At 33.9% G+C, this 22,072-nt stretch overlaps 2 long non-coding RNA genes across 3 annotated transcripts in view; one reads left to right on the top strand and one right to left on the bottom strand.

The window, feature by feature from the left end:
• LOC148306463 (uncharacterized) overlaps positions 1–22,072 on the top strand; it is a 784,100-nt gene that overhangs the window by 35,708 nt on the left and 726,320 nt on the right. The window lies entirely within an intron of this gene.
• LOC148306468 (uncharacterized) lies at positions 18,182–19,887 on the bottom strand. The gene is made up of 2 exons (XR_015838000.1): positions 19,640–19,887; positions 18,182–18,718 (listed from the first exon to the last, which is right to left on the bottom strand). It is a non-coding gene; the product is annotated as an uncharacterized LOC148306468 (long non-coding RNA).

Here is a 22,072-nt window from a genome sequence, read left to right as displayed (position 1 = left end):
TCATTAGATTTAAAAACATCCTTTATATTAATTAACATATTTATTGATTTGGCATTAACTTTGTGAAATGACATGTTCCCCTCTAGTTATAACCTCTACCAATACCTAAAAGATTTTTCATTTGTTGGTTTTTGTGATCACCTGTCGATGAAAACATCTTTAGTTTTCGAAACTAGTTGGTCTATAAGTGTTTCATTTTTCATGATCACCATCGTTTATTACGAACTTTCGTTATTATTATTCTTCTTCTAACCCAATGGTGCATAGGGCACTGCATCGTATAGAAGTAGTGTTTTTTTTATCGCTAAATACACAAAAGAAAGGCGATCAGCCTTCCGCTTCAGATACCAGTCCAGGGTAATAATAAATAAATATCATAGTGTAAAGTCACTAATATTTATTTTCACCCTCTCGGGAATCGAACCCGGGACCTCCAGCACGGTAGCTAAACACGTTAACCATTACACCATGGACATTATTATTACCTAAGTATTATGATAAAACGGAACAATGTAAGTTAATCCGGCTTCGCAGAACTCATTATATCTCCACGCTGCGCTGGTGTGTTGCGTAAAAGCTTATCGATGTATTTCCTTTTTATTAATTTGGAGTAATTTAAAGTTTCAATTGTCAAGTATGGACGTACAATGGACCCCCGAAGTAGATATTTCCGAAAGATAAACAAAAGGGGCGGCGTTTCCCATTCTTGTCCTGCATTATCCTACGGGCGGTTTGGGCCGCGGGTGGGTGGGTGGACTCGGCGGCCGGCGGGCGGAGGGCGGAGTCGGGCGGCGGCCAGGGTGGCGGTGTTGCGTTTAAACCTTAAACTTGCCACGAAATACATCTTAATCGAACTTTGCGACAAGGAAACTTTTTGTATTAACATTGCAATTAGTATGTACTTTACGAATGAAGTAATCGTGAGTCCGAATTTATCCTTTTTCTCAAGGGACTTGTACCAATTAGTAGAGTTCATATTGACAGCATGGATGAAGTTGAATATGAAAGTCTGGGTATTTACGGGGCTTACGACTCGTGACAGGCTGGTTATTGTTTTTAAGAAGTCGTCTTACACATTGTGTATACACCAAATATTTCAGGCGAAAAATCTTCTCAAAACGAGCATGTCGCTCACTCCTTTCAAGAACGTCATAAATCAAAAAACTTGATTTTTCAGGAGAACGTTTTTAAGTTTAAAAATATAACACAATATATTAAAAAATAAATATCAAGCCACTTATTCAACTTTTTACTGTACAACAGATCTTTTTAGGTAAAACCTGAAGGTTTTTTCTCAATTTGAAAAATATTTAGTATATTAAAAAAAAAAATTAAACAATACCTTTTCTCTGTAAATATTGAGTTATAAATATGCCTTTTTTGCTCTTTTGCTATAGTACATTGGGCATTCCGAAAATATGCACAACTGAAAATTGACGATTTTTGACTTATGACGTCCTTGAAAGGAGTGAGCGATGTGCCGTATCCTGACCTGACCATTTTCAAGTACAGTAAGGGAGTTTGTCCACTGCACGGAATTACACGGAATATTACCGTCCGGCACGTCAGTCAGCGTTTTAAAACGACGATTGGCTTGGATTGGCATGCGTTTTTGTCCATATTTTTTCGAATCGGTGCTCTTGATCGGTGCGTGAATACGTTGCGCGTAAATTCGATCACGCTAAACTGTCGTGGTCGCTTTCATTTTTCAAAACCGGACTGCCGAACGGTCAAATTCCGGGTATTGGGCAATCGCCCTAAGTCCTCTACTAACGGGATTAATTATTTTAGAAGGTTTTCTGTAAGTCGGAAAAAAATAGTTTCTTTTTAAATACACATACGAGTATATGATATGTATTATATGCACTAGTTTCAATGGATATAGTACGTTTGTGAAAACAGAATATATCTACATGGATATGAAAATGAAAACGTGGAAAGAATCCCGATCGCAAAACACACGTAACTAACAAGGAAGAAATGTAAATTATGATTTAGTCGTTAATCACATCGTGTAGACAGTAAAGGTGGAGGGAAAGGGTGCAAGGCGTACGCTAGTGCCGTTTCTCTCCTTTTCTCTCTCACTTTCCTATCAACACAATAGTATATGTAAATAATAAAAAAACGACATTTTACATATCGCTCGCTCCTTCCAAGAACGTCATAAATCAAAATACTTGATTTTTCAGGAGAACGTTTTTAAAATATGAAATATAACACAATGTATTATAAATAAATATCAAGCCACTTATTGAACTTTTTACTGTGCAATAGATCTTTTTAGGTAAAACCTGAATGTTTTTTCTCCATTTGAAAAATATTTAGTATATTAAAAAAAATAATTAAACAATACCTTTTCTTCAGAACGCAAAAAACAACATTTTCTGCCCTGTAGCGGGTAAATATTAAGTTTAAAATATGCCGCTTTTGCTGGGATATAGTACATTTTAGGAGCATTCCGAAAACATGCACAACTGAAAATTGACGATTTTTGATTTATGACGTTCTTGAAAGGAGTGAGCGATATACTATTGTGAGAGATATTTATTCTTTTTATTTTTAAAATATTGTAAGTAGAGGACTTACTGTACTTGATTTTTTTTATTGTACTTGACATAAAGATATAAAAATATCTTTATTTCCTTATAATTTTATTTTATAGAAATAATTCGGACACAAAGATTAAGTATTTTACCAGATTCCGGTATGTATTTTTCATAGCTACAAGTTAATGAATGGCTTTCGGTACATATTTTTTATCCGGCCCCCGATAATCGTCGTATCTGGTGTGAGTCACCGACGAGGGTAGGATGGCCAGGGAGTCTAGAGAGCTTTCATTTGATTAGGAACAATGCTCGGTGGTAACAATACTACCCTTCACTTCTCATACTCCTGGGCCCCCGGTAGCTTCCCCCCACACCGACCTCGCTCTAACAGATAGTCCACTATTTAGACTACAATATAACCGCCCGTTTTTTTATGAACTATGATTTTTGTGAATAAGACTTACGTGGATTTTAATGTATGGAATATGAGGTAAAAAAAAAATCTCAACATAGATGAAGAAAAATATGGGCATTTTTAGGAGCTTGTGACCTGTCATAGGCTGGTTAAGTGATTATTTTTCACACATTTAATATTCACCATTTCATCCATGATTGGAAACCACACTAAAAATATAACTGGTCAAGTAATAAGCTACATATAGAAGTTTTCAGGCGTTTCCTAGTATGTAAAAATAATCCGTTGTTCGTATCATGCATACAACAAAAAGGGTCTCTGCTAAATAAATGCTTTCTCAATTCAACATTCGGAATTTGAGTTTTGTGGTAAAATGAGTAAAATGGTGAATGTTACACGTGTGTAATCACTTAATGTGATCACTTAACCAGCCTTTGACAGGTCATAAGCCCTGTAAATACCCAGGCTTCCATTCATCTTTGTTAAGATATCAAAATGTAAATATGCAGAAACCCAGATATTTGTAAACGGATTTAGACACACCCAAAAATGTTGTGAAAATGAAAATCAACTATTGTCCCATGCTGGAAGTTCCGGGTTCGATTCCCAGGGGGGTCAAAATATTTTTTTTTTCATTTTCACAGTATGACATTTAGAAATTTATAAATATAAATAATGATTTATTTTTATTTGCAATCCAAAAAATTATTAGAATTAGAGAATAACTTTATTTTTTTTATTTTTAAGTTTTTCTCTGTAAATTATAAATGGTCTTATAATATTATAAGAATAGTACACATTTCATGTATTTCAAAGATATAATAAATTAAAAATAATATTAAAAAATGTATTGGATAACTACCACTATTTCTTAAAATTTATAATGACACGTGATTCCGATGCATTCAGGAGCATTAGAATGTAAAGAAAAGTGAGTATTAACAATGTAAAATTTAAATTAAAAAATAATATGTGGTGAAGTTTCAGCTTTCATGTCATTTGGTATCTCAATCGGACATGGCTGACTTATCCTTCCAGACACTAGTAGGTACTGAAAATTAAAACGAATATTTAATCCTTTTTTAATGAATTATAAATCTGGTGGAATTCAAGGTACAAAATAATTCAATACCCACATGAAAAGATTCAATTATCTCTTAAAATTATCGTTTAATTTTTTCGTCTCGCTTTAATCCCATCTAATCATGTCTCCGAGCGATGTACCGGAGTTGCAGTTTGCAGATCCCTCCCCATTCGGAGAAACGTAATGGTGTTTACACCACAGTCACTTAGGGGATGCTCTACCCCCTGATTTTCATCATGTATCAAGTGTTATAAGGGTGTATTTAGTTGCGGACGCTAAGTGTCTTTCTCACCCTGTCAATTTTGGTTACAGAGTCGATCTCCCCCTTGCATTGCGACCTACTCCCACTCGTACGAAATGTGCAGTGGCATTATCACGATGTCTCAGTTTATCATTGCGTATGACCAGTTCACATCAATTCACTTCACATCAGTTCACTTCACATTTTCAAGACCAGAGGTCTGGAAAATGTGAAGTTACGGTACATTTGCTAGCCGCTTGAGGAAGTTCGCTTAGTTAAAAAAAAAATATTCATCAGTCGTCCATACAAGACATAACGTTACGAGGAAAACTTGGCATGATCACGTATGTATTTTAAATACTTGAAAGTGGTCAGGTGAGGAGTCGGAATAATCGCTGTGTATGTATGAGAAGATGTCGCTCACTCCTTTCAAGAACGTCATAAATCAAAAATCGTCAATTTTCAGAAAATGTACTATATTCCAGCAAAAGAGGCATATTTTTACTTAATATCCACCCGCTACAGGGCAGAAAGTGTTGTTTTGCATTTTGAAGGTATTGTTTAATTATTTTTTCAAATATGCTAAATATTTTCAAATGGAGAAAAAACCTACAGGTTACCTACCTAAAAAGATCTGTTGCACAATGAAAAGTTCAATAAGTGGCTTGATATTTATTTTTAATTCATTGTATTATTTTTTTACACTTTAAAAACGTTTTCCTGAAAAATCTAGTTTTTTGATTTATGACGTTCTTGAAAGGAGTGAGCGATGTATGAATATGAAGACGAAGTTTGTGTGTAAAGACAGATTGGTGTGGCGTTCTATTCTCTCTACCTACTCCTGCCGGGTAGCGGCGTAATGGTTAGTTGGTTTTTAGTGAGTAGATTATAATATTGGAATGTGATATTTTTTGGAAATTAATTATTTTATTAGGAAATTAATTTTTATTTTATACTGTTTGCAATCTGTCTTTCAAATTCATATTTTTTGCTATATAAATTAAAGTTTTTTGAGATTTCGTTTTTGAACAAAGAAAATTGATTATTGTCCGCCTCCGTAGTGTAACGGTCATAGCGTTTGGGTACCGTACAAGAGTCTCGGGTTCGATTCTCAGACGAGTCATCTATTTCATAAAGTATTCGTTCATCACGCACATATAAATAACATACACACACATAGACACATATGAACATACCTACATTCATAAACTACGCAAAAGTAAACGAGAAAGCTAAGAAATAAAAATATTGTAATAAAAAATATTAAAAAATAAATAAAATGCTAAATGATCTCAAACACATAATTACCGACTATTTTTCTAATCTTATAAATAAGAAACATGTGCTTTGTCAGCATGCTTACCCGTAAAACGTTAAAATAATATTTTTCAATGAGATTTCATCGAGAAGTCAAGAAAAAAACTTTATCGTTTCGGCGCCATCGCATCGTTTAAATTAATTTTAAGTTAAAGGTTTATTTCGTTTATTTTCTTTTCTCATTAACGTTGTATATGAAACAGTTTTGAGATCGTATTTGAGGTTATTCACATAAAAAAATGACATCTCAATACAATAATAAGATATAAAGAAAAATACTTAATGTTTAGGGTAACAGTTTTCATCGTTTTATTTAGGAATTGCATGAACCTTCAATAAAAAAAAGATATATCTATATTGCATAATTTTTGAAATTGGCATATTCAATAATGGACAGAATTATGAACGTTACAAAAGTGTATAAAGTTATAACCTAAGTCAGCCAAATGCCAGCCCGTAATCCCTAGGATGCATAAACTTTCATCTTCTTCATTTCAAAACGAAAGATGTTTCATCTCAATTTGAGACACCTATAATATTGATATATCATCCGTATAGTGTCTACTTATACAGTGTCTGATAATTTTAAAGGTGTCTCGACTTAATATGAAACATATTTCGTTCTTCCCTTTTATGAAAGATGATAGAAGTCTGAGAATCCCAGGGCTTATGCGATCACTTTATACACTTGTGTAACGTTCACCATTCTGCCATGATTGAACGTACATATTGCATTAACTGTTGAAACCTGTATAAATGTCCTAGATTCTTCCATATATCGGTAAGATTTTTGATACATATGTGAATTACACATGCCAGGTCGTAAGCCCTGGGATGCTCAGACTTCCATTTTTTTCATAAAAAAGGAAGGAACTATAGGTGTTTAATTTCAAGTTGAGACTCCTTTAAATTGACATTTGTTTTTATTTTTATTTTTATTATTGAAGGAATAATCCGCAAAGATTTTTTAGAGGCTTTAGAGGATGGCGAGGATATGGAAGGTAAATTTGAAAAATACATCGCAAACACCCAGACCAAGTGAAAATAAATATATCTTGAATTCATTTTGCAATTGGCGGGAATCGAACCCGCAACGCCAGTTTCGCAGTCGAGCGTCTACCCAACTACGCCACAGCGCCGCCTAAGGCCACATCTTATTCGTAGGGTGAATAATCCAGTGTCGATATAATAAATAATATGAATATTCTGATAAAAAATTAAAACGAAGAATTGTTATGTTATATTTCACGTACGTGTGCGCGAGTTAAAAAGTAGCTGTTTAATGTTGTGATTATCAAAGCAAACATAATAGAATGAAACCAATGAAAGTCTTGGATAATAAATCCAAATAATCAACCCTTCATTAAGATGTTCGTTCCTTTATAAAAGCGCGAGTCTTTTTATGACATTAAAGCATTGTATCGGGTTCCATACAAATTTCTCCATTCAGAGATAGAGCCTTAAATAATTTCCATTTGTGCTATATGGGGAACGGGGGGTGGGGGTACCTATTACTAGCAGGTACCTCTACCTGCCCACCACTATACGAGTACGCTCAGTGGCGGACAGGTTGTTTTCATGTCAATTACCCTACGTGATTGAATTTCTTTCAGGCGTGTCCCATAAAAAAAGATCTTTACAATATATTGAGTGTGTTCAAATCATATTTCATAAACCTGGAGTTGTCCACTTAGGAGATATTTATATTGACATCTCAACATAGATGAAGAATATGGAAGTCTGGGTATTTACAAGGCTTACGGTTCGTGATTTATATAGTGTAGTATACACCATTATACCCGTGATTGCAACCACACTACTCAAATTTAGGAACTTGTATATTTACTTTAATTATCACATTCTTCCATATGTGAGCTCTGGGCACCAGAGGTTCAGTTAAATAAGTTTTTATTTTATTTAGTAAAGAACAATCACTACCACAGCATGCAAACAATATATATATATATATATATATATATATATATATATATATATATATATATATATATATATATATATATATATATATATATATATATATATATGTATATATATATGTATATATATATGTATATATATATATATATATATATATATATATATATATATATATATATATATATATATATATATATATATATAAACATAAATACATACATGTATAATATAAAGAGGCAATTAAAATCATTAAATCACTATATTTAAAATTTAATAAAAATGAAGCTGGGCTAAATATGTTTATTTGGCCCCCGAGACACTAGGGGTTGGTGGTGATTTACCCAGGGGATGAGTTTATTTGATTTATCACCCCTCAACGGCCCCTCCGATGGCCGCTACTAAGTACCCATGTAAAATATGCTATCGGGACTTGCGACAACTGCTCCGGGTGGATTTAAGGGTTCCTAAAGTATGGAGACTTTTCCATGAGTGGGATATAGAATTTCAGAAATATGATCAGTGATATTTTAACACATCCACAGGTAGAATGAATATGTAAACAACATAGACTTAAACTTTATAAAATTAAACAACTTTGTTTTAACCACTTTTTTATTATTCGTACACTTTGACCAACCGGTCGAAACAAGAACCTTGTCATCGTCAGGGTTTATTAAATTCTAAAACATTAAAATACTCATAGTTAATTACATTCCCTTACTAAAAACTTCCACACACTTAAAGTTTATAAAATGTGCCACAAAGTATCTGCGAAAAATGCCCGAACTTCCATATTCTTCTTCATCTTTGATAAGATGTCAAAAAATAGCTTATTTTAACGTTAGAGTTTTTAAAAATCAATAATGCTATCTCAGCCTTTCTTTATTTTCTCATTCGATATGAGATTATTAATCATGGGTAGAATGGTGAACACTACACATATAAAAAAATTATCACTGAAACTGGCCTATGACAGGTCGTAAGCTCTGCAAATAACTTGACTGCCATATTCTTCTTCATCTGTATTGAAATGTAAAAAAAAGTAAAAATAACACCTTAGTGGACAAAACTCAGATTCGTGTATTTGGACAAACTCAAAATGTTTTGATAAATTACCGCCTATCGAAAGCAATGATCGATGTGAATTTCTCGAATTCGCAAATTAGAATCCATCTTGCACAACGTATTGTAGTGTGTCTCGTAGTGAAATGCAGAGTCGCAGGGGTGAGGGTGGGGGTGGGTGGAGCGCCCTCCCCCGGAGCGGGGTGGCCCCACGTACCTAGATAAAAGACATCTACTTACACACACAATACCGAGGATGATCCAGCAGACTCCATTGTTGTATTATCTACCATTGTTTCCTTTCGCCCCGGCGCGCTGGAGCGCTCTGACGAGTGCCGAGGTCTTTATTTCAAAACGACACTAATTCTGGAATCTGACGGGACACGTGATATCAAACATCACGCTCTCCCGAAATCTGGCGGGATACCGTGCGACTATTCCTCAAATATGAAGGAACACTCGATTTCGCCGAAAACGACTTGAGTTTTCTTGAAATATAAAGGAACACCGGTCAATGAGCTGCCTTGAAGTATAACAGAGTGTTGATCATTGAGCTCTCTTGAAAAATGATGGAATACTGACCATTGAACTCTTTTAGAATGTGAAGGAGTACTGGTCAGTGAGCTTTTCTGAAGTATTTACGTTTTCTCAGTTTTGCCGAAAACAGCTTGAACTTTATTGAAATACGAAGGCTCACCGGTCATTGAGCTTTTCTGTAGTATGAAGGATCACTTAATTTCGCTGAAAACAACTTGAGCTTTCTTGAAATACGAAGGAACACCGGTCATTGGCTCTTCTAAAGTATGGTGTAATACTGGTCGTCAAGCTTTCTTAAAATATGAAGGAATACCGATCGTTCAGCTCCCATTGAGTATGACGAAACACTGATCATTGAGCTATCCAGAAGTATGACAGAACACTGACGATTGATCTTTCTTGAAATATGATGGAAAAAAATTGCTTGAAATCTTCTTAAATGTGGATATTTTTGAGCTTTTCTAGAATATGGCAAAAATCAGATCAATGAGAAATGGCTCTCTGAAGAAAAAAATATAAATACTTGCTTATGTACGCTTCAATGAAATTAATAATTGATATTAAAAATATATAGTTTTAAGATTATATACCGTCTCTCATAATAATTTATGTTAATTCCCACAATTATGTGATAGATAAAAAGTAAAATAAGTAATATTTAAGGATATTCATTAAAAAATATCCATTGTTAAAACTTATCCAGCGCGCTTCACTTTCCCGCGCTAGCACAAATCGAGCTCCCGTGTTACGCCGACAGCTGTTTACTGTTACAACCGCCACTGGCAGTGCTATACTTTGCCTGTTCTGTAGTGGCCAACGGACACCTAGACCTCTCCTGCCCGCCGTGGCCAGTTCAAGCGCTCCTACCGCACCCGGTCAAAGTAAGCCTGAAAAGATGAAAAAATATGGAGAAAAAAACTATCCATTGTTTGAGTATAGCGGACAATGCGGCCCGCACAATACTGCGAAGAGTTAGCATATGAATAACCGAACAAAAGCGCGCGCGCCGGCAACTCCGTACGCTTTTATTAATTGCTTTATTATATCATCCTCGGGGAATATTAAATTTGATTCAGCCAAACGGGGAGTTCGGGGTGCGACGAAACGCGGGTGACATGCCGATATTTTGGCAGAAAATTCATATATACGTATTTATATTGTTTTATTTGTAGTGAAAGTAACATATGTATTTCTATGTTTCACGTATAAATTATGCAATTGGTTTATTTTCTATATGAAATGCCCAAACGGGGAGTTAAGGGTGGTACGGAACGCAGGTATCCCGATACTTTGTGAGAAAATTTATACATTTTTACATATATAAAATCATACATTATTCATTTTACATACATGTTGTTTTATTTGTACTCCAAGAAATATAGTTTTATACTTCATATACATAAATAAAGCAATCGCTCATTTATTAAAAAAAGGGATGCAAGACTTGAGATAGAGCATTCTTAGAGTATTATTGATAAAATCAAGAAAGGTGAGTTGAGCTGGTTTGGTTATGTGAATCCAATGACTGAAGAAAGAATAGTAAAAAAAATGATGCAAATTTGTTGATTTATGTGGAAGACCAAGGAAATTATGGCATGATCAAGTATTTGAAATTTATACCCTCCAATTATTCCGACTCTTGACCTGGCCCCTTTAAAATATTTGACATTTTGGATCATACCAAGTTTTCCTCTGCTCCTGTTTCCAACTACAATCGCCTCATAAATTTGTTTTACTGTTCTCTAGTCACTCATTGGATTCACGTGCCCAAACCATCTCAACACACCTTTCTTAATTTTATCGATAATGCTTATCTCATCCTTGTATTCTCTCCTCAATCACAGTTCGAACATCGTTTTGCCGCACATTTGTTGGAGAGATTACATTTCGACTACATTCAGTTTACTTTTATCCTTCTTTTGACAACTCTGTGCTTCACTTCCACACATTAGGCTTGGAACCAGGATTCCGTTGTGCACTGGCATTATATCTACATGTGACCGTATACAATTTAGCGTTTCATCATGCAGATTCCACAGCAATCCTTTCAATATTTCATCTCAGCTGGGATGAAGGCGCGGACCGAGTCTAGGATTTCAATGACACCGCAGACAATATTGTTTCGGTCGGCATTGTTTAAACATATTGTTCGCATTTAACAATATCCATTGTGGCGTATCTATCCGCGCCACCCTCCCCCTCCCCTCCCCCCACCCGCACCATGCGACCCCGTCCCGCCGGGATCCACAAAAGACTTTTCATTCTTCCATTGATCGCTGCGGAGAGACGTAACGGAGACGTACGTATGCAAATATTGCGATTTATCTATTTGAGAATAAATAGGAGGAGGGCCTCACAAAGGGCCCGAGATGGGCCGGCGCAGGGAGGTGGGCGGCGAGCGAAGGGCGACTCGGCTACAAAGCGCGACTCCGCGTCTATACATCACCGGAGAACTAACTCTTTTTCTTTCATTTCATTCTTGCCCCATAAAGGACTTTGTGTTGAGAACGGTGGCGTGGAGTGAGAAGATTATTGTTCTGAAATGTATAGAGCGCTTTGTAAAGACTGCCATTGAGCGCCCCTCCCGGCGGGCGCCCGGCGCCTCCACCGCCCCGCGGGCCCCAGCCCGCGCGGCCCACAGGGGGGCGAGGAGAAGGTGTCGAGACGCGTGTCATTTCCACGTTTCCAGGTCTTGTTTCGGCCGAGAACTAACGTGACATCGTTTAGCATAATTAATGTGTTTACAAACGTGCCAAAGTCGATCACTTTCTTTTCGGACGAGAATTTTCAGTAGGTAACCATCCTTTTGAGAAAGCTTTTAATTGTATGATTTTTAACTTCAATTATTTTGTTTATAAGTACTAAACATATTTACTCATCAATAATAAACGAGATATAATCTATTATAATCGGCCACGTATTATAGTACACCTTCCTACACCTAGTTATAGATTATTGCAATAATGACATAAAACATAACATACTATTTATGTTATATATAACATTTCAAACCATTTCGAATATAATTTCTTAACATGTAAGATTGATTTATAATTAAAAATGTACTTTTTTTTATACCACTACTGTATAAATTATGCACATTTATTTTCAATTAAAATTTTACAAGGTGAATACAATCACTACGGAACAAATGAAATTAACATTAAAAATATAAAAATGTTTCCACATAGTGAGTACATGAAAATGATTTCGTTAATCAATTCAACAGTCACTTTGTTAAAATATTTATTTTTAATTTTATATTTCACTTGTTTATTGGCTTTATTTCACGTAAAATAGCACCATTTTTTAAAAATCTTTTGTGACACATGTTTCGATGTACAGTATTCCGTGCCATTTTAAGAAATTGTGAGATATACCAAGAAAAAAATTAATTTTAAAATAATTTTTCTGATTCTACTTAACCTAGTCATCAAGTACTTAGGGCACCGTCCAGTTTTAAAACTTGATCATGAAGGCAAAGTGATCAGCCCCGAGCTTTGGATTCTTATGTGATGGAGTAAAATATATGTTATGGGATACATATGACGTAGAGGATCTTGTCAAGAACGTTTTTACAACATGGAAAAATGAGGAGTTAATAGTGAGTGCAGAAATGGGGATAGCAAAACGTATGCGAAGGTACTTATGGTTTATGCAAGATGGGTACTTTTAATTTTTCTTTTACTTCATAACTACCAAAAAAGCTAGATTTTGAGTCAATATTTACTGGAAAAACGAAAGTCTAACGATAAAATGAATTTGAGAATATATCGATTAAGACTGTTTGTACATTGCGCATATGCCTACAACCATTTTATTAATATCATTGCATCTTTATAAGTTCTGTTGATTTGTATAAGTTCGGTTACTTTGTTTACAAGATAAATAAAACTAGTGAACGAATAACGAAGCACACTCGCCGCACACTTTCCTTCAGGAAAAAGTTAAACACGCACGTATAAAAACCATTATCCTAGAACTATTTGAATAATATTAACACATGTGATCTTGAAATCACGAGCAATTGGGACTTAAGATAACCACATCGCCATAGTCTCGACAAACACTTGAACTAATGACCTCAACCGTAATACGTTATGTTCTAATGCGCGATACTCAGGATAATTCCATTTTCGAGTCACTACTACACCAGATAATCATTTTCCCATACAGCTGTCCGTATTTACCAGAAATGTACTGGTCTTCTATTGTGCTCCGTCCATTCTTCTGGCCCTCTTTGCCCCGAACCTCCCTCGGCTCTTCCTACTTCCTACCCTGGAGAGCTCTCCTCCCCGACCTCCCCTTTTCTCCACGGACCTCTGGACCCACCATTTGTGATGGCGCCATTTCAATGGATTGAATAACACGTTATATATGGGTAGATTAATGCTCAAATATTTTTCTCACTTCTATTATAATACATATTATTATTTAATATTTGTCTTGTCCCCGTGGTTAGCATCGCGGATTCTGTGTCAGAGTTTCTGGGTTCGAACCCATTCAGCTGCGATTTGAAACCTTTTTTTAGCACTTTGGCCAAGAAAAATAAACAATCATGAATATTAATTATTAAAAAAATATATTTTATGTTAAATAATTTTTAAAAAATCACTGACATTCGTTTAAATATGATTCTCCAAATTAAGTTTTTCAATCCTCTATGATTTTCATACAACTTTAATTCTTAACTTGTTTATAATTTAAAGCTTTCTGTTTTTATCCACAATCCTTTACTTAATAATACTAAAAATATTCTTGTTTAATTGTTTAACCCTTATGACACTAAATTTTAAGGCCCAGATCTCAAGCGCTCAAATCAGATGCGCAGAGACGCGCTTAGGGCTCGACGTGTTCTTATGCTCGATTTTTTCTTATATTGGATACTTCATTGTTTTTTAGAATATGTATAAAAAAAATATATCCTTTTTAAATTTCTTACGTTTTAATAACTCTTTTCTTTTCAAAATCATATAATAATTTCGAAGAAAAACTTATTATTTGAATGAAAAAAAGGTGTTTTCAGAAAAAAATATTAATGTTACCTGGATTTAGAAAAAATAAAGTTGCGATTTAACAAATACCTGGCCTTAATGAGGGGGTGTTCAATTATTTTGTATCCGATAGTAATTTCTGCACAAAATTCTCGCAGTGGAATATATTTGATGGGATAAGGTTGACGATAGTGAATGAGTATTAAAAAAAATGGAGAAATAACAGTAGGTGTATGTTAAAGAGAATAGCAGCATTGACCAGGCACCTCGGGGTTACATACTCGTACTCGGACTAGTTTATGTAATTTGTACAATTCTAATGTTACGAGTACCTACCTTGAGGTTTAATTCGTATACATTTAATTTTAATGTTATTTAAATTTGTAATTATTTGTATTTTTATAATTTTCCCCCCAAATTATTATGGGTGATTTTCACTCTCATATTTATTTAACATCACCCTGGACTGAAGCCAAAAGTACAGAACTTGCCGCCATGCAATAAACGAACATGATAACTCTGCGACAGTATGAAGCAGTGCCTTATGCAACATTGGGGTGGATAAGGTTAGAAGAAGAGTATAAGAATGACAATGAAAGGGCTGCACAACAAACCTTTGGTTATTATTTTTGCCTGTATCATGGCATATTTTTTTTATATACTCGGGTTTTTTTCAGTTTTTTATATACACATAATAAAAACGTAAAAAGGACCGCGTGATACGGCCAGTTATAAAATAGATTTGAATACATTTTTCGCTTGGTTATTCCAACTTTACGTTTCTTGAACCAACAATCGATGCGTAAATATAATTCTTCGCTGTAATTAACGCATAATATAACATCATTATAATTCAATGCGGTGGTATATTCAAGAATATTGAAGGTAACATTGTATTGTACAGTATATAAGAATGTTTAAAGAAACCCCCTGACAACCAAATGGTAAATGGGATATTTTCTCAAATAAATAATTAAAACCCCGCAAGAATTGGATAAGAAAAATGAAATAAACATGGCGTCTTTACGTCACTCCTTTCCTACGTAATAAAGTTATTTACACCAAAATTAATTAAATTAAATTTGTATATTATTGTTTGTTGGCTTAGTGCAATTTGTTTCGTGTTTTCATTCATTCTACCTGTTTATTTTGGAGAAAAAAGAAAACAAAAGTTTGCAAGAGAAAAAGTGATAATTTTAATGAATATTTGCTTTTTTCGACACATTGCTTTTTAATATGAGAAATTAATTAAAAGCTTCTTTGTAAAATGTGTTGAAACAGCTTTGAAACTCTGTTCCAGCTGGTAAGCGCCTACGATCAGTACAAGGAAATGTTCGCTACTCTGTTGTGAGATGATTTTGTGGACATCTCGAGAAGATTGATCAGTCGTGTGCCCCAAATTTATCGATCTGGATATGGTAATAATTGATTAAATTAATGGTATATAAATGACGCACGTGGAGGAAAAAAAGAAAGAGCATGGTTGATCAACCAAATTTACTGTGTACGCGTCACTCATTTAACTTATTACTACGTTTATTTCAGTATATTCTACAGTTTGGGATTATTGGATGGGATGGTATTAGTGACTCAGTATCAAATAGTGGTAATGTTAGAAAAATCAACAATGAAAAAAATGTCTTTAGGAAGACTTACACGGAGGAAATAATCAACAAATTATAACACATGACAGTCTTTATATAATCCTTACAAGTGCATTTAAGAAACACTCACACATATCACAAGAAAGCACTAACAAAATCACGTTTTGTCAAAGGAACTTTGAATATGACGCAATGAAGCTATAAAACCTTAATAAACATGTATAATAATAATAAAACCCTTATCCGCACCCAATGGTGCATAGGGCACTGCTTCATACATATGAACAGTGTTATCTTGATCGTTTACACACGAAGGAAAGGTGATCAGCCCTCCGCTTCAGGTACCAGTCCAGGGTAATATTGAATAAATATTACAGTGAAAAAATCACTTATATTTATTTGACCCCCCTGGGAATCGAACCCGGGACCTCCAGAACTGTGGGCGAGCGTGCTGGCCATTACACTACAGAGGCGGACATGTATAAACAGCTTAAATAATTGAACAGCAGAACTGGGTAAATTTGAACAAAATAGATTGTATCATTCAGCCATGTCATCCATGACTGGATGACTAACGAAAGATGATTAACCAATCAAATAACTTAAAATTTTTTGAAAAAATTTAATAATAATGATAGTAATTTCATTTTAATTTTGGATAATTTATGTGGCGCCATTTTCATAAAATACTACTACATGCGCATCCTGTGAGTATGATAAAAATGAATAAAAAAACATTATTTTTTCTTTTAAGTTTTACTTGGTAAATTATTAAAATATATTGTATGTCTAGGCTATTTATTAAAATCTTTGGTAGCACGTGTTTTGATGCATCATTTTCAAATACGGTGTTTGAAAATGTTGCGAAATGATCGATTTTATTTATCGATTTTACCACAAAGTGACTGTAGAATCAATTAATAAAATAAATTTTGAATAAAAAATGTGATTATATTTTAATTGAATATATCACATTTAAATGTACAGTTTTGAGGAGGGCTTTCGTGTACATCGAGCTCCTTGGTGGGAAAACGATCTCTTGCAGCTTTACCATAGTAGGCGAGTATCATCCACTAAACACTGAGAAGACGTGATCCTATTGAAAGCAGGATTTGGTCGGAGCTGAGGCGTACTTATTGTCCGGAACAGAGAAGCTCCATCGGTGTGTTTTATAAATCTATTAAGCCATCTATCAGGTCAAGATATCGAGTCTTATTGTGACACGAATAATCTTCACAAGATGGCGCTATTTGTAAAGAGGCATTCCTTATCTTGCCTTCCTGTTATTTAACTGCCTCATGGTCCATACGTAATGAATGGATGAATCGGAATTTTAGAAGTTATTGAAATTCGTGACAATAAGAATACGAGAGGCGTTTTGTTCCACATCGAATGTAAGGTTACTGGTGTATCTTACATCTCAAATGATAATTTCCTTATTATTTTTTGACATCTCATCGAAGATGAAGAAGAATATGGAAGTCGGGGCATTTACGACCGTCATAGGCTAGTTTAAGTGATTACTTTACACACGTGTAACATTCACCAATTCTACCCATTATTGACAACCACACTACTCAAACTATTGAGTTCTATATATATGAACCAATTTAGAAATATTGTTCTTGAATCACTAGAACTTCACTAGAGACATCTATTGGTGAGATGAAGAAAAGCTTTTTAAGTAACCAGAAACTCCTATATTAGTATGTGAGGTCCGAATCCTGGATTATAATCACACACATGAAAAACGCCAGAAAACATCATTTTTATTTCTTAATAAGTTTCTATATTATTCTTCATCTTTGATGAGATGTCAAAAAATAATTTGAAAAATAACTCCTCTAATTGTAGATAATCCAGATTTGTGAACAAGTATTTGGACATACTTAAAATGTAAGTAAAACTTTGATTAAAAATGGATAGATATTATCACAAAGTGACTGCCGAATCAATAAATTTAAGTTTTATTAAAATTAAAGACTTGAATAATCCACTTTATCGAGTTTTATACACTTAAATTATTACACTCTGTTACAAATAAAGGTCAAGTCATGAATAATTTAGAAAATTTAGAAATACATAAAAATTTAAATTCAGATAAAACAATAATTAATAATATACTGTTTCAAAATACGTCACCATTATTATCAATGTTTCCTTTTACAAAAAAATGTTATTCCTTAACCCCCTACCTATATTTATTAACCTATATATACACCTTAATATATTTTTATTCGTTACTTTTAATTTGTACCAGAAGATGAAAACAATTGTCGTTTTCGAAACTAGTCGTAAATAAAAATGAAACTCGATAAAGTGGATTTTTCAAGTGTTTAACTTTGATAAAATAATCATGTCATTCCACAAAGTTAATGCCGAATCAATAAGTAATATAAAGTAGTTTTAGCTTGGTAGTTCATTATATTTATTTAAAAAAATGTTTCAAATGAATTCGTTTATTCTCCATAACTTTTAAACATAATAACAAAATAATTTCACTTAAAAATCTAGAATAAATCCGCCATTAAACATTATCACAAGATCTCCATAACTTTTATACATAATAACAAAAGAATTTCACTGTGAAATCTTGAATAAATCCGTCATTAATCATTATCATAAGATACAATAAAAGTATTTATTTAATCTCCATAATTTTTATACATAATAACAAAAGAATTTCACTCTGAAATCTCGAATAAATCCGTCAATAGGTGCCAGTACGGTTTAGGAATGGGTACATATAGATGAGCGTAATTTTTCCATCGCTCTGGTCTCCTTAAGATATGATTTGAAAGGGTATTCAGAGAGTCCTCTTTGGTCCATTGTTATCCATTCACAGCAGCCGGACACGGGTACACCTGACTTCTGGAATACCCTATTATTGCGTTTGATCTGTACTGTGAATAGTGAATGCTTATGTCCCTTAAGGACGGAGCCAAGCGGAATGGAAAACAGTGGGGTATTCTCAACCAACCTGTGGAAATATAGATTCGTGTCAGATAACGAGTGAAAGCCGAAGATAAAATATACGCCCAAGATCGTCAATAGTGGTACATTATTTATTGAAGAGATATATCGTAGTCATACAGGAGAAAGTGACCAAGTGCATTGTTAAAACGTGATCATTGACTATTTGATATCTTACTAGCTTAATATTGCCCTGAAAATATCCCAAACGATTTTAAACTTGGAAGTATAATATATTGACTTGGTTAAAATGACTAACTGCATTGATGTTTATTTTGTTGCCAAGCAAAAGTGACTAAAATGGCCTTCCTGAACATTTTACGTTTTGGTAGTTGCGTCAGTTTCTCCTGTACGACTACGATATGGTTACAAAATAATACATAATTTTCGATAGAATCTCTATCTTAACACTTTTCTTATCATTCATCGTTCACTTTGTGTAATACCACTTTTATAAACACTTATTCGTGACTAACGGTTTCGAAATATTCCATCATCAGGTCATTAAAATAAAATTATTACGATTTTACATTTTTACAAAAATATTAAATTTAATTTTTTTTATTCCTATTGTGATTCATTTGTCTTCTTTCTCTCTTTCAAAATTCTATTTTTGTACAAATGTCAAATCGTAATAATTTTATTTTAATGATCTGATGATGGAACCATTATTCAGAAACCGGTGGTCACGGTATCGCGTTTATAAAAGTGGTATTGCACAATGTGAACGATACATGATAATAATAAAAAACCCTTATCCGCACCCCAATGGTGCATAGGGCACTGTATCATATAAACGCAGTGTTATCTTTATCGTTTACACATGAAAGAAAGGTGATCAGCCCTCCGCTTCAGGTACCAGTCCATGGTAATATTGAATAAATATTACAGTGAAAAAAATGAATGATAAGGAAATTGTAAATTTTACCGTCAGGCTTCCATATTCTTTTATATAAATACGAACGAGAGTCATGCGAGTGTCGTTTTTTTTAGACGTGTGAATGACGTCGGACCTATTGTGGGTTTATCGTTTTGATTCTGGGTCAATTAAAAAATACCCCAGTCATTTGATCATCCCGTCACTGATACAGTGCAATTACGAAAGGATTCTTCCATCCCAGTAGGGAGGAGCACTACAAAGTTAAGAGACACTCAGTTGAAATCTTGCTTTACAATGGGCCCCGGTGTCTATTGTGCTATCTACAAAAGATAAAAACTTTTTCATTGTTTGATTGTGTTCGTTCATTCTCGCTTCGTCCACATCTCCTTCTCTTTTCTTCTAATGTTCACGTGTGTGTGTGTCTGTTGCTGTGAATGTGTGTGATGAATAATGTAGGTGCCTTTGTCTTTTACAAATTTAACTCGTATTCATTTCGCCATCTAAAGAGTACCATTGTGCTCCGTAAAGTCAGTCCGTTCGGAAGAGAGCTCCTTTCAGACTACCTTTTCAATCGATTTTTTGTGTACTTGAAATTGTTTTAAAACATCTGGCATTATTTCAATTATTTTAATCCTTATTCGAACCTAATGGTGCAAAGGGCACTGTATCGTTTCGAAGCTGTGTTATTTTGATATTTTTTTACATGAAGGCAAGGCAATGCATTTCAGGTACCTACCAGTCTAAAATGATATTAATTAAATATAAGAGTGAAAAAGCAATTTATTTTGACCCCTCTAGAAAATTCAACAATGTCAAACAATTCTGTTATGTTTTGAATATTGAAAGCATTTACTTTGTGGATCATATTGATAAATTATATTATGATTAATTTAAGTCATAAATTAAACTCTGAAGAGGGCAATAGGTTGTTGCCGAAACTAGTCGGCTGTCCAAATTTAAAACACAGTAAGGGACATTTTTTTTGTAGTACTTTTTTTTTGCATTTTTGGATTAAGTACAGTCTACTTAGTCCATAAATGCAAAAAAAACGTACTACAACAAAAAATGTCCCTTACTGTGTTTTAAATTTGGACGACCGTAGTTGGTTGTCAATAAAAATGTGAGTGGATCAAGAAACAAAGTCTTTTTATTTCTCAAAATAATATATCAATTCTGTCATGTTTACAAATTTGGCAACTCAACATACATAGAGACATCTCAACAAAGAATATGGAAGTCAGGGTATTTTCAGGGCTTTGACCTGTCGTACGCTGGTTAAAAGATAACCATTCACTAAGTTAGTGTATAAAGTGATCACTGATCCAGCCCAGACCATATTTTTATTTGTGAACAAGTATTCGGACACACTCAAAATGTTGTGAATTCTGTTATGTATATTATTATTTTTATAACTATTATTATTTTCATATTATTTTTTGACATCTCATCAAAGATGAAGAAGAATGTGGAAGTCTGGGCATTTACGGGGCTGACGACCGTCATAGGCTGGTTTAAGTGATCACTTTACACACGTGTAACATTCACCAATTCTACCCATTATTGACAACCACACTACTCAAATTCTTGGAAGTTCTGTATATATGAACCAATTTAGAAACCTTGTTCTTGAATCACTAGAACTTCACTAGAGACATCTATTGGTGAGATGTAAGGAAGCTTTTTACTAAGCATAATCTCTTATATTAGTATGTGAGGTCCGAATCCTGGATTATAATCACACACATGAGAAACGCCAGAAAATGCCATTTACATTTTTATTATTTAAGCTTATAATTTGACCAGACAATTTATTTACAATTTTTATTTATTATTATTTGTTCTATCAAACACTGGGTTTTCCAACCTAAAATACCAATTCGTATGCCCAGGAATGCTCAGACTTCCATCTTCTCTTCATATAAAAAAAACAATATGTATTCGTACTTCATCTCCATTAAAACACCTATAATATTGTATATAAATGATGGTATCTCTGAATAACTTTATTTTGACAGAGACATTTCATTAAATACATCCTTAATCCACAATTTTTTGCAAGAGAGGTTTCGAGTGATTTTTTCATTGAATTTAGTGGCCATTTCGCTTTATTTTATTGAAAAATCCCTTAAAATTTGGCTGATCATTTTGATACAGGTTGACTATTATCTAATAAACATCCCAAGTGAAGAACACTGGGTAAATAGTCATAATAACATGATGTAGAGTTACATTATTATAATACGTTTTATTCTTTCAATTCAAGTGCCTACCTAAATTCAGCTTTGTACCGACTACCATCTCCTAACTCTTAACATATGGTGCTGTTGTCTTAAGGGCGGTGGGGTGGGGGCTGTCACTATTATTTGTAAGATGTTAAGCATAGAGAAATCAAGTAGATGAAAATATGTTGATTATTTTGCCATACAATGTATCTTTGATTAAAAAATTCAACTTAGTTCATATCATAATTTAGAAAATTTA

This window comes from Brachycentrus maculatus, unplaced genomic scaffold (genome assembly GCF_059751285.1).
Source record: "Brachycentrus maculatus isolate JH-2025_06_01 unplaced genomic scaffold, ASM5975128v1 h1tg000240l, whole genome shotgun sequence".
Lineage (NCBI taxonomy): Eukaryota > Metazoa > Arthropoda > Insecta > Trichoptera > Brachycentridae > Brachycentrus > Brachycentrus maculatus.
The sequence above is the reverse complement of the archived record's forward strand: the minus strand, read 5'-3'. Positions and strand labels throughout refer to the sequence as shown.